The following is a 12,666-nucleotide window of genomic DNA, read 5'->3' on the forward strand; positions in this document are numbered from 1 at the left end:
AAGAATAATGTCCTTTCCTGTGGTGAGCCGCTTCTGCCGTTTATGCAAATTATGGTCGCCATTACAAGATGGCGCTGGCTCCGCTGTGGTCTGTGACAAACAACTCCTTATTTGGGAGAGTTGGCGCATGACTTTTCATCACCCTATGAGAAAGCTCCACGTGGCTGCTTTGCATTGGGGCTTGAGATGCTTTATTAAGGCTGGGAGGGGCATCCGAGAGAGAGAAGAAGAACTATCAGGGGCCTGAAATAAACTACTGAAAGAAGATTCCTGAGTGTTGCGTCTTCCTTGCGGGCAAGAAGTCGCGACAAGTGGTGCCGAGACCCGGGAATCAGAACTTTCAGCAGTCAGGGGGGGTGCACCGTAGTCCCAGGTAAGTGGGATCCGCGACCAAAGTGGGATTAGTCCCAGGTAAATGGGATCCGCGACCAAAGCGGGTTTAGTCCCAAGTAAGTGGGATCCGCGACCAAAGCGGGGCAGCTCTCTCTGTAAATACAGAGAGAGAAGAAAAAAGGACGCTCCCCTCTAAATAAGGAGAGAGCGGGGCTTTTGTACTTTCACTTTCTTTATAGCTCTAAAAACATTATGGGCGTTACTTCTTCAAGCCCAATTTTGTTGGCCCTAGATGGGTTGCTACGTTCAAAAGGACTTAAAGTAAAGCAGAGCACTTTGCAGATGTTTTTGAGAGAAGCTGCCGGGGCCGCGGCAGTAGCGGCGGCAGACAGCGCTCTGCGCCGCAGTCCCAGCGCCCGCGAGCCAAAACGCGAACAGCCGCCGGCGTCGCTGCGATCGCAGCTAAGGGACCCGCCTACACTGCTGCGGAGCGAGCTCACGCTGCGGAGAGGGCGGAGCGCCGCCGGGGGCCGGGACCGGACGGAGCCGATGTGGGTTCCGGGGCTCCTGGCAGGGGGGGTCCCGACAGGTACATCTGAGTTAAATATAACCACTTTGGCTAATGATACATCACAGGGGATGCTTAATAGTTCTAATATTACCTGCTATTTGTCTGAGTGTTGGAATGGCTTCTGGACTACGGCAGTGGTTATGAAAATTCCAACTTTTGTCCCAATCCCAGTCACTGCGGACCCAGATAAATTCCCCATTGTTGAACTACTTAGAGTCCGCAGGGATTTTGGAATTACGGCAGCTATAGTGACAGCTGTGGCAGTGTCTGCTGCTGCAGCGGTTACGGCCGGAGTGGCCATGGCCAGTCAAGTACAAACTGCTGCCACTATTAATCAAGTTGTTCAACAAACTTCCACCATACTTGAATCCCAAAATACAATTAATCAACATATTTTGTCAGGGATTTTAGCTGCCAACCAAAGAATAGATTTACTCCAAGCTCAGGTAGAAGAATTGGCTGACTTGGTGCTTTTGGGTTGTGTTGACCAACGTGCACATTTATGCATAACCTCTGTCAGATTTAATGATTCCAGGAATGCCTCCCGCATCATTGGCGAATATTTGGCCGGAAATTGGTCCATGGCAGCGGAAGACATGATCCAGTCTCAACTAACCCAGATAGCTGTCTTGAACAGTACCCGTGTCGATCCAGTGACTTTGGGTCAATTCACCGATTGGATATCTTCTGCTTTTTCCTTCTTCAAAGAGTGGGTGGGGGTAGGCATCTTTGGTGCAATGTGTTGCTTCGGTATGTTCCTCTGTTTGTGGTTTCTCTGTCGCCTTAAGGCCCGTAGTGCTCATGATAAGGCTATGATCATACAAGCTCTTGCAGCTTTAGAAAATGGCAACTCGCCTCAAGTCTGGCTTGCGCATCTTAAACAGTAAACCTTTGTCATGGTCGTTGCACCCCAAGTTATTATAACATTGCACTGGGATCGACATGACCTTCCTTGCTATTCTCTTAGTGTTGGAAAGCCCTTGCACTCTGCCGGTCTTACTGCCATTGCACGCAGATGGGTTTCCACACTAGTGCTTTTCTATCGTCTTAAAGTCCGTGCCTTTCTTTCAGGGTGCTGTCAACTTGTTTGTCGTTATAAACAGCCACAGTTCAGCCTCAGTTATCCCCCTTCGTCCACCATCGCCACGATACAGGATGCGAGGCAAAGCACTGCACTTGAGTGATCCTTGACGTGGACCTCAAGGAGAGCATGTCCTATTGCATGCGGGTTAGACGCGTCCACTCCCCGCCCCACGAAAAAAGGCGTCGGCTGATATGGTCTCGGATCTGGGGAAGGGCCCTCCTTAAGACTGAGCCATACTATGCAGCCACTTCTGCACAGTGGGATAGGACCTCTACTCTCGCCTGTATTGTTTTAAGAAAACAGAAAGGGGGAACTGTGGTGAGCCGCTTCTGCCGTTTATGCAAATTATGGTCGCCATTACAAGATGGCGCTGGCTCCGCTGTGGTCTGTGACAAACAACTCCTTATTTGGGAGAGTTGGCGCATGACTTTTCATCACCCTATGAGAAAGCTCCACGTGGCTGCTTTGCATTGGGGCTTGAGATGCTTTATTAAGGCTGGGAGGGGCATCCGAGAGAGAGAAGAAGAACTATCAGGGGCCTGAAATAAACTACTGAAAGAAGATTCCTGAGTGTTGCGTCTTCCTTGCGGGCAAGAAGTCGCGACACTTTCCCTTTTTACAGAACTTGTATTTATTTCTACGTGGAGTTGTAGTACTATAGAAGCCAGAACCACTTGCTCTCAGAGGTCACCTTAATATAATTTTAGGTCCTGATAAGATTCAAATTTGGGCTGCACCTCTTACAAAATACAGTTTTTATTTTCAGTTTACTTTTATTCCTAGGTCTAGAGCTTTGAGTTACAACCCATAGAGAGGTGGGCTATGAAACTTCCCACTTGGAGGATCCTGGACTTCAGTGATTGCTTCTCTAGTCTCATGAGGTCATCCAAAGCTCTGCTCAATCTTTTGTTCTCTTGGCCACTCCTTTCAGAATCAGTCAATGCCCTTGGAAAAATTAGTACGAAAAAGGCAGCCTCATCTTTCTGAGTCTCTGTACTTCTCTGACTTGTGTTTTAGAAATTTTTCATTGTATTTAATGTCTTCAAGAAGATTTTTAAAAATATTTTGTTCATATTCTTTAGTTTTCCTCAATTGGAAAGTTGGTTCCATTTACCTACCAGAATTATATATTTTCAGACGAGTTTATTATGATTTTGTTTTATTAAGATGAATTCTCATGAGAAAAAGTTATATAAATAGTATGATATAGATTGATCATTATTTTCTTTCAAGTGATAATTGTTTTTTCTCCCCAGACTGAGAAAAACCCAACCATTTAGCCTTCTAAATCTTGAAAGATACCTATGACTCTAGTTTTGGCATCTCTTTTAGAGTATTGCATTAAAACCATAGGCATATTTGTCGATGTGTTTTTAGTGACCACCAAATGGCGTTGGAGAGGGTAATTGATGACTGAATTTATATCTATTATGTTTCCTTTGGAGAACATCCTCTTTTTCTTAACTTTTGACACTTGAACATTAAATTTTTGTTTTAATTTCTTCATAATTAAGTTGAAATCCATAATAGAAAGTGATTTGTGATTTTGCTAAGGCATGAACTTGAATCACAAACTCTTTGAAGCTGGAGAGTGGTGGCTGGGGAGTCAGCTCAATGATTGAAAACAATCTATCCAGAACCACACCTCACTCAGATAAACTGCTTTCTGTGAAGATTTGTGATTCTCTATGGTAATATTTACCAACTTGAATATTGTGAAAAGTTCCATGAACTATCTGAGATGAATGTCAAGGGCCCCAGTGTGTTTTCTTTTAATTAGTAAAAAGAATATGTTTTCTTCACTTAACTTGAAACCTTACCACATCTTTTGCAGAAAAAAAAGGAGTTAATATAGGGTAAATGAAACAGCTATAACAAATGAGCTTATGAACTGAAAATTTTATGAGAAACTCTATCCCAATCATCTTTATAAGCCAATCATATGAAACCATTTGTAAACACATGCAACTTGACCTAGAAATATCTCAGCATTCTCTTTATAATATATCAAAATAAGAGGACTCTGTGTCCTTTAAGACATGCAGATTGGGATTTAGAAGGTGGAAAGCATTCTAATCTTGGGCTCTAAAAGTTAAATTCTTAAAATAGGTTTAGATAATTTAGTTTTAGAAAAACCTTTATTATAATAATATGGTAAGATCATGGCACAATCATTGAATCATTTTATTTAGTTTTCTTTCTTTTGTGCTATTTCTGATTTTTAATAGAAGCTTAATAAAATTATTAGGGCACAGGAGTTTGGGATTCATCAAATTTTCTGATTCATTAGTGCTTAGGCTTAGAATCTTTTTATGTTTATGAAAATAAAAAAAATTCATATACTTGACAAAATTACTAATATAGACTGAATATAATTAAATTTCCTTTTTTGATTATGACACCGTAAGTGATTTATGATGGTCATTTAGAATATCTGTTTCCTGACGTCAGTAGAAATGTTTTTCTCAAGCTGCATAGTATCAGCTTGTTTTCTTGTCATTTGATTTTATCCCTTAGGTTGTAGAACAGAGAAGGTAACATCATGCAAATAATGGTTAATAGAGATAGTACATCTAAATATTGAGAATGGATTTATTTATTTAAATTTTGGGAGGTGAAATCCTCACTTTCTTGACAAGGATAAGAGCTTCTAAACATATCTAAAGCAGAATTTACACAAATTGATGTATTAGTGCAAATTTGGCCATATTTCTGACTTGTTAAATGATTGATATTTCATATGTAATTGGAGAAGCTACAGAAGCAATTTCCTGTAATAGCTTACAAGCTGTATCTAATTTCTCCTTGGGGGAGAATTTTAATTGTGTATTACTCCCCAAATATGGACAAATTTGGCTGCCAGCTCTTTCTTGAATCTGGTATTCATCTTTCTGGTGAGCTTGCAGTTTTCCTATGTTTATTACAATTACTTTTAATTTGAAGAAACAGCAAAGTCCTTTGACATTTTCACAACCAGGAATTAACATCTTGGTTTGAGAAACTTTCCTAGCAAACATAAAAACAAATCTTCATGGTAGAAGTCTCTGGGTTTTGCTCTCCATGTTAACAATCATGATCATAATCATAACTATTAGTGAGGCTCCTTTTTTTTTGTGGTCCTGGGGATTGAACCCAGGGCCTTGTATATACGAGGCCAGCATTCTACCAAATGAGCTAAATCCCCAGCCCATAATCATAACTATTAGTAAAGAGCTCTAAGAGTCTGTTATTCAACTGTGTGTCAGACACAGCCTAGATGGACTGTGGAGCATGGTAAATAATCTCATGGGTTTGGGTTTTATTACCAATTATTCCACTTCACATATGCATATATAGATATAGATATGGATATATGTGTGTGTGTATACATATATATGTGTGTGTGTATACATATATATGTGTGTGTATATGTATATGTATACACACACACACACAGTTTCTTTGTTTGAAGAAGCTTGTCAAGTCTCATTTGATCCTCAGGAGGTATAAAGCTCTGAATTTAAAGTTTAGAAACAAATTTCAAAGGTTTTTCACTGTGTTACATACAGGGATGGTGTTTAATGTCACCAGTTTGCTGATTGTTCAAATAATGACTCATTTCCCATCCCCTGTGACACATAGGAGATACCTACAATGACAAGTCGGGGCTAGTTTTGTTTTCTTCTTTTAGTGAAGGGTAGTGGATTAGACCACAAATTTTGGACACTATCTTAGTTCAGTCAGACTTTGAATAAATTGTTAAGATTTTTTGAGCCTTAGCTTTTTCAGCTGTGCAATGGACAAAATGAAGGATCTTAAGATTTAATTCACAGGACTGTGAGGATTTGTCAGTGATGACCCTTGCATTTCTAACATTCTGGTATTTTTTGTACTGCTCACAAAATTAAATTGCCAATCAGCTTGCCAACTCGGGGACTTTTTCATCAGCAGACAAGCACATAATCAAAAATATCCTTCCTGCACAATCTAACTTTATTAACAGAAGAGAACTTTGAAATAATATTAATAACTTAAAAATGATTTTTACTATACTATATTCAACCAGAAGGATGTTTTTGAAGGTTTAGTGAATAAAAACAGACAACCCAAACTTATTTTGTTCAGGATCCCAAAAGATAAAGAATGAAGGTCTCACCACCTATCATGTTAGTTTTACTAATTTTGGAATATATATAGACTTATCTACTGTGAGCTTTAATTATGGAATCTATCTTCATTATAAAGATTCTCCACCTGAAATGTACAGTTCCATCCCCATCTTTCACCCAGTCCTCATCTTGTTTTGTGCTCTTAGCCTAGGCTCCTATACATATGACCTCATTCATCTCTTTGGTCCTTGTTTTCTTTTCTTTAATCTCCCTGCCCCTTGACTTTGGATCCTCCTCTCACAAATGTTCATTATGGGATCCTCAACTGGATTCACAGCATGGGTTCTTCCAGGTCTAGACTAGGGCTTCTCAGACCTTGGGCACACAAATTATCTTACCATCATATTAAAATGCAGATGCATTTCAGTATATTTCCAGGAACTGCTGAGTCTGGGTCCACTAGGTCTGGGACCAAACTTTGAGTAGCAAGTTTCACTTCAGCCATCCTCTGCAACCCTAATTTTAACTCTATTGCCTTGTCACAAACTGTGCTTCTACTTATGGGAAAGTCTTTTGAATGTGCATCTGATGTCTATAAAAATCAAATTGGATCCACCTTATGTGACTTTCAGGGGACAGGGGAAGGACAGTCTTTGAAGTCTTAGTCTACTGTGGAAGTATCAGATCATTAAAACTTCCAACTTTTATGACTTTTATGCAAATATACCCAGGGTTCTTTAGCAAGTGGCCATATATCTTAGAAGTCGAATAAACTGCTGTTCATTTAAAATATGCTAAGATAGACAGACCAAAATCCTGTGCCTTGTCATTTTATCAGACGTGAATAATATAGTCGAGATGGAATTGCAACTGTTTAGAAACCCGCACTCACTGAAAACATGGAAAATTTGAAACAAAAGAAACCTGTGAAAGCTCATGAAATTTCTGAGCTTGGCTATTTTTCTGTTGACCGTCATATGAGAAAAATGTAAGCATTTGGAAATATCAGTGAGGTTGGAATCAGCTTTTATATATTTTTAAGTTACTTCAATGAAAAAAGTAATAGTATTATTTTCATGATTCTGTAAGTTATGTTCATAGTACATGAACATAATAGTAATAGAGTCAGGTGTAAAAATACAGAATTTAAATTCTGAATTCAACTTTGTATTGGCTGAAGTTGTTACATAGAATGCTTAGAAAATTATTATTGGTTCCTAACACCTACTTACTTTCTCATTTAGTATGATGATTATTTTTTTTCCCATCGCCACACTGCCATTTGGCAGTTTGTGTGTAGATTTAGATATTAATTAATATCTTGCATACTCATAAATATTCCATGTGTCATTGTTCCAACTTATGCCACCTTGTGGATCAAGTTTATATACTTAAATGCAACAAAAGAGGACTAGCAACTTAGGGAAAAAAAATCTTGTTTTGTTTTGTTTTACTTTCATAGAAAATTTAATATACATTTAAGAGATGGCAGTACAACCAAAACTTTAATTCTGCTTTACTTGTAATAGTACCAAGAGCAGATTGCATTGTATATATGTTACTGTCTGACCCAAAGAGCTCCTTCTAGGACTATCATTTATTTGCTGGGTATTAAGTTTGCAGGAAAGCAATATAAAGCTGCTTTCAACCATTAGCTGGGGAGAAAAAGCTCTGTGTTTTACATCAGTGAATTTAGAAAGGGCAATATATTTAGTTACCTGTGTGTGAGGTGATTATACAATTGCTCTGTGTCTTTTTATGTAGTGATCAATCGAGAAGGCTTTAAAAGCTTATTTGAATTTATGGCTGTTGCCTGGACCTCCTCTGGCTTTATATCAAGTCAGGCAAACAGGGTGAATTCACCCATGTGGGCTTACTGTTTGACAACTTACTGGGGCTTGCAGTCACTGTTGCATGCTCTCCAGTTACTCCATATGAAAATGCTTATTAGCAACATGGCAAAGGCTTAACAGTCCTCCAGGAACTTCTTCTTAATCAACACATTCGTTGCTGATCTCTTTAGAGCTCTGTATCCTGCAGACTAGGACAGGCTCAACGGCCAGATTCTGATTCAGAGGCATAGTAATTTGCAATGAGATTCTGAACATGCCAGGTGAAGGGGTTGGCCTCCAGGGCTGTTTCTCCTCGACAGCTAAAAGTTATTTAGCAAATTAGTCTGAAGCATTGATTTTTCTTTTTTCCTCTCATTTTATTCTAAAAAGGTATCAGACTCAGAAAACAAATGTCTTTTATTTTGCCCATGAGGGGTGATATTAGTGTTTATAAAAAATAGCCACATTAAAAAAAAATTGTCATTTCTGTTGCTGGAAGCAAGAAGTGCTAAACATGCTACCATTCACTGGGTCATTTTCTTGAGATGTGAGACTGAGTCAACCAAGTACACAGGGTCTTATAGCCTCTAAGGCCTAATATATAGGTGTCTATAGAAAGGTCATGGCTTAACTCTAAAATAACTATAGGTTTATAAATTGAGGTTACAGAAACTTTTTTGTGTCACTCTTCTAAATAAGACATGTTCACATGTTCATAGAGGGTCCCCAAATCAGAAGACTATTTAAACTTACTTTAAAGTAGGTTAAAAACACTTATTCCAAAAAAAATAAAAAATAAAATTTTCTGGCCTATCAAATCTATGTGTGTCCCAAAATGTGATTTCAAAAATGTCACATGTTGAATCATTCAAATTTTAAATCAATCATAAAGAGTAAACAATATTTATCCTACTTCATATTTGTGGGAATGTAAGAAGATGACCTGTGTGGTTGGATTCTATATTGTGGAGGATATAAGCTAGTGTCTCTTTGTTAGGATTTTTATTGTATGTGCACATTGGTAATCTAGGCTGATTTGTGGAAGAGAGAGAATACTTGGGATTTACTTCAAGGACACTTGTCTGATGCTTTTTCTTCTTTACTGCTGTCTCATCCTAGAAAGATATGTCTTGAGAAGTAAAGAATTAAGAGTGTTCAACTGGCTTTCTAAGGAGAAGAAATGCTTTCATTTACTGTGCTACATGGCATTATAAATCAGCAAGGATAATACTCGTGTGACTCTAATCTGGTATTAATTCTGGCAATAAAATCTAATGCTTCCCTGGCTAACCCTCAGCAGTGTTGGGAGGATAAAAAGAGACTTTTACTGGGGGACTCTGAGTTCCTTTGGAGATGTTTGGGAATTTGGAGATTCTTTCTTCAGGTGGGCTTTAAGAGGTCTTCATATTACTAACATGGCATCAACAAGCAAGCCAAGGTGTTGTCCTATAGATAACTGTCCCCCAAAGGTTCATGTGTCAAAAGCATGGAGCCCATTTCATGGCACTATTGGGATGTTGTGGGGACCTTTAAGAGGTGGAATCCAGTGGGGGATATTTAGATCACTAGAGGTGTCCCTTTGAAGGGGATGCTGAGAGCTGGGCCTACTTTTTGCTTTCTGGCCACCACGAAGGGAGCAGCTTTGCCTCACCATGTGCTCCCACCATGATGTAGTTTGTGTGTAGATTCAGATGTTAATTAATATCTTGCATACTCACAGGTCCAAAGGCAAGGGTGCTAAGCAACCATGACTGAAACTTCTAAATCATGACCCAAAATCATTGTTTCCTCCTTACAAATTAATTATTTGGGGTATTTTGTCAGTAACAAAAAAGTTGACTAATATCCCAGGGTCTATGAAAATGGTAGGTTAAGTATTTTTAAACATTCATTTCACTTTTATCTAAATGCTGATGTCAACTCTTTGCTCCACTGGGGTACATAATAAACCATGAAAACAAGAACTTTGAAATATTTGTAAAGATTATACTCTTAAACTCTTCTTCATGGATTAACATTCATTGACAAATGAACCAAGTCAAAATTCTTTTGTTTAGCCTCATTAACTTAGACTTGCCATGGGAATAACTATAAGCTGGACCATGTATTTTGGACTATGCACATAAGGCTCCATACAGATTCATTTATGGTATGAAGAGTGACACGTGAAAGATATTTCATAGGATTGACTAACAGAATGCACATCTTTTGATAAGAATGCAAAATTATATAAAATTAGCTTGGGCTGAGCCTATGGTAAAAGTTTCAAGTACCCTCACATTTCCAAGTGAGGTCCTAGACCAGTTGAGTAGGTCTTGTGAAGAAGGTGTTCAAAAACATAGTTGCCCTCATCCTGTATAAAAAGGAGACACAGAGAGAAGAGTGAGAAGTGGTGTAGAACTAGCTGACACTTAGGAGGGCCACATAGAGCCTGACCTGACCTACCCAGGGAGGTTTCAGGGATCTCTGGGAAGTTAGGACACCCTAGTAGAAACAAACTGAGTGGAAGCCTACTCCCTAATTCTAGGAACCCAAAAGGAACTCCTTAATATCCAGATGGAGGTTAAATACTTATATCAGGAAGGTACAGGGGAGACACAGTTAGAGAAAGGGTGGTTGTCATCTTGAAGAATCCATATAGGAGCCCAGAAGAGAAAGAGAAAACTTAAGATATCTATTAGAGCCTAAGGATATTGATGTTAGATGATACTGGTGCCAGTTTTGGAAGATTTTCTATTTTTTTTCCCTTTTTACTTCTCCAACCATGAAATGAACTGGAAACTGTGGCTAGGAGGGAATGGAAAGAATAGTAATGGGGATGGAGAATGAGCAACACAAGACCTTCCTGTGCCTCCCTTTGTTACTGGGGGATCCCATCTGCAGCAGGCCTAAGTGGAGCAGAGATATTTTAAGTATACATAGGAAACAGAAAAGGCCAAAGTGGCTGACGGTACATTGGTGACATCCAGAATGGTATGAAGTAGGGCTGGAAGGTTATCAGGAGCACAATACACAAAGTTTTGTAAGTTAGAGAAATATGGGGAATGCCCTTCAGTGGATGAATGAATAAAACAAATGTGGCATATATACACAATGGAATTTTACTCAGCAATAAAAGAGAATAAAATCATGGCATTTGCAGGTAAATGGATGGTGTTGGAGAAGGTAATACTAAGTGAAGTTAGCCAATCCCAAAAAACAAATGCTGAATGTTTTCTCTGATACAAGGATGCTGACTCATTGTTGGGTAGGGAGGTGGAGCGTGGGAAAAATAGATGAATCCTAGATGGGGTGGAGGGGTGGGAGGGAAAGAGAGGGTGCAGGGGATTAGCAAGGATGGTGGAATGTGATGGACATCATTATCCAAAGTACATGTGTGAAGACACAAATTGGTGTCAACATACTTTATATACAACCAGAGATTTATGAAAAGTTGTGCTTTATATGTGTAATAAGAATTGTAATGCATTCTGCTGTCACTTATTTTTGAAAAAAATCGATAAAAAATAATAAAAAATTGAAAAAGAGAAATATGGGGAAACATTGACAGTTTCTAAGCAAGGGAGAAATATCTGGGTAATCTTTATTAAATTCCCTAGCTGACGTGGAGAATGGAGTGTGGAAAAACAAGACTTATTCAAAGGTTTTTTCAAAGTCTAGACCTGAGATGATTGATCATGACTTGGATGGGAGTAGTAGGGACAGAAATGGAGGAAAGTAGTGGATTCTTGATATGATTTAAAATTTAGAAACCTTAATGAGGCTTGGAATGTGAAGGTGAGGGAAAGTATTCTCAAGGAAGTATCCTAGAATTTTTGTAGCAGCAGCAAGTTGGTGAGGCTGCCATCCATCAGTTTACCACTGAGAAGATTTGTCCTGATTCTATCATAGTAGAGTTATAATAAAATGTTGGTCAAGGATAAAAACCCATTTTCATCAGAAAATTATTATTTTTTATCATAAAATAATCAATGCTGGACATCATAGGTGTTGTTGGAGTAGTTCTATCACAAGCAGCAGGTTGGGTTACAATGGTTGCTGAATTGGTGGCAGTTAATAAGGGCATCTGTGGTACCAGCGACAGTAATGTGGGTCCTAACAGTGGTTGAGTTAGTACCTGGTCCCTGATTTTAGGTATCAGATGTGGCATGGACATTGGCATCATTTCTAATGCCAGTAAAATAAATGGAAAGAGCAGTGTGTATGGCTGAACAGAAGAGCCACCGCTTTTGATGTTAGTGACAAACATATACACATTAGGGACCTAAAACTGGAGGTGGCAAAGAGAATTAATTAAATCTTGGTTTACATGTGAAAAATCCTGTGCTGCTTCCTAGAACAGTTTCCAAGAAACTTGGAGGATGCTTGAGTTCTTAAAGAATAGAGAGGGATAGGAAGATTTTGTTTTGTGATTATGGACTTGTATAGCCTGCAAAATACAATTGTAGCAACTGTTAAAAGGGATAAAGTGTTTAAATGTAATGCTAGGTAAAAGCACTTCAGAACAATATAAATCGTTTAGAAATGCAAGCTATTAGGACACAGAAATTATGGAGTAGCATCCACAGATGCCATATGAAGTTTTGTAGGTGGGAGTGAACAAGTTATTTTGGTTGTAGTGGAGGTTTAAGTTTTGAGCTGTGATTTTGATATCTTATCCCTTGGAACATGAACTTTTAAAATGTTTGAAGGGCTTCAGGGCTTCTTGCTTCTGCAGAGGATTTTAGGGTGATAATTCACCATAAAGTGGATGCTAGG

The 12,666-nt window shown here is 38.8% G+C and overlaps 1 pseudogene; it reads left to right on the top strand.

The window, feature by feature from the left end:
- The first annotated feature begins 316 nt into the window (after window positions 1–316).
- LOC125615906 overlaps window positions 317–12,666 on the top strand; it is a 139,932-nt pseudogene continuing 127,582 nt past the window's right edge.

The sequence above is a fragment of the Marmota marmota genome, unplaced genomic scaffold (genome assembly GCF_001458135.2).
Source record: "Marmota marmota marmota unplaced genomic scaffold, marMar, whole genome shotgun sequence".
NCBI lineage: Eukaryota > Metazoa > Chordata > Mammalia > Rodentia > Sciuridae > Marmota > Marmota marmota.